At 53.2% G+C, this 1,571-nt stretch overlaps 1 protein-coding gene across 5 annotated transcripts in view; it reads right to left on the bottom strand.

Moving 5' to 3' along the window:
* Window positions 1-1,258, bottom strand: part of LOC113215973 (muscle calcium channel subunit alpha-1) — a 55,745-nt gene extending 54,487 nt beyond the window's left edge. For 2 of the 5 annotated variants that reach the window (XM_026435637.2, XM_026435638.2), the window contains exon 1: window positions 634-1,258. The gene's annotated coding sequence lies outside the window, so the exon portion shown is untranslated. The remainder of the gene's footprint in view (window positions 1-633) is intronic. The other 3 variants (XM_052264996.1, XM_052264997.1, XM_052264998.1) reach the window with 2 other exon arrangements.
* Between the last annotated feature and the right edge of the window lie 313 nt (window positions 1,259-1,571).

The raw sequence follows: 1,571 nt of genomic DNA, 5'->3' as shown, positions 1-1,571 counted from the left end.
GGGAGGGCGGGAGACAAACTGCAGAAGAGGAGAGACCCACCCTCAGTGTTTGCACAGTGAAATACTACTTGCAAACTATTATTCTGTACATTTGCAACGTTGTGAAGAATGTCCCGTTCTTTGCATTAATTACAAGGAACTAGTTGGTATAAAGAAATTTTTCTTCGCGGCAACTTTGCAAGGTAAAAGAATTTACAGGAACTAGTTGGTTAATGGTTACTGGTACAAAGATAGGGAAACTATTTTTACAAGGTTGCCAACTTTGCATTCTAGAAGGGCCAACAATATTGTGGCATGCAAGAAAGCCACCGAGTTCACAGTAAATACTAAGAAATTATTTCGAAGTTGGAAAGAATGCACTGGAAATTCAAGTGTATGCCACACAGCCGTAGGTGAGTTAAAAGGTATACACACACCTACAGGTGTGCTACGAAATTGGAAGTAAATGGCTTGACCTATCATTCAACTTGTGGCACAACAAATTTACTACAAAGGTTAAGAGATATGACACAGCTCACAGCTGAGCACCGGTATTTCAGTCACTGCACGCGCCGTGGTGATCAAGCGTGAATGCGTTGTACTAGCACGCACCGCGGCGGCGCCAGAAAAGGACCACCCGGTACCGGTACGTACCTGGCCGAGGCTTCGGCCGGGGATGTCTCAACGCGGTTCTTAGCGGGCCCCTTACAGCATATCTCGCTCAGTGGTTGTTTGGTTGATTCATGCGTTATTGTGCTCCCGGTGGTTGTTGCTGCTGCTGCAGCAGCGGGCGTCGCGGCCGCGACAGTGTTGTGCTGTTCCGGTATGGAGTGCTTGCCGAGGCACCCGCAGTACTCGCGGACCTCGGCCGTCGGGCGCGCGCACAGGGCGCACGGCCCGGGGTCCAGGTCCGCCCGCCGCCCGGCGAACTTGACGTAGTGGGCCCGGATGTCGTGACGGTGTTCGAAATGCGCCATGCCGTCGCGCTCGATGCGTTCCGCGCAGGGCGGGTGGAGGCGCAGGAACCTGAGGTCCCACTTGCGCAGGACCACGAAGGCGTTTATGACCACGCACTCGAACACGGCGGTCATGGCGCAGCAGCGTCCAACGGCAGACTGGCCTGGACAGGCCGACGGGCCTTCGCCGCCGGTCGCACGCATCCTGTTGTCGCGCCGGGGATGTGCGTCCGAAACGGTCCGAACGCACGGCTGCGGCCCGCGTCAAGGGCTGGCGTTCGAGGTGGGTCTCCCTTATCTCTTGCTCTCAGCTGACGGGTAACATTCACAGAGGGGATATTTTTGCCTTCGTCAGGTCCTCGCAGAGCGCCGGGCGCGGACCATGTGGCGCTGCGGAGCGGGAGTTTTCCAACCACTGTCAAATAATTTGATTGCATAAATTTGCACAAGTGTGAAACCTTTTTTCAAAGGATCATTATTTTAACCCTCCAAAACGCGGGTCTAGATGATTGCCATAAACAAGTCACGTCAGCGTAACGTATTTACAATCACAATCACCCAAAGTTGTATTTCCTGAAATACGGATCTCTCTCTCTCTCTCTCTCTCTCTCTCTCTCTCTCTCTCTCTCTCTCTCT

The sequence above is a fragment of the Frankliniella occidentalis genome, unplaced genomic scaffold, assembly GCF_000697945.3.
Source record: "Frankliniella occidentalis isolate FOCC.00 unplaced genomic scaffold, Focc_3.1 Scaffold23, whole genome shotgun sequence".
Classification (NCBI taxonomy): Eukaryota; Metazoa; Arthropoda; class Insecta; order Thysanoptera; family Thripidae; genus Frankliniella; species Frankliniella occidentalis.
Note: the sequence above shows the minus strand (reverse complement) of the source record. Positions and strands in the feature narration are given on the sequence as shown.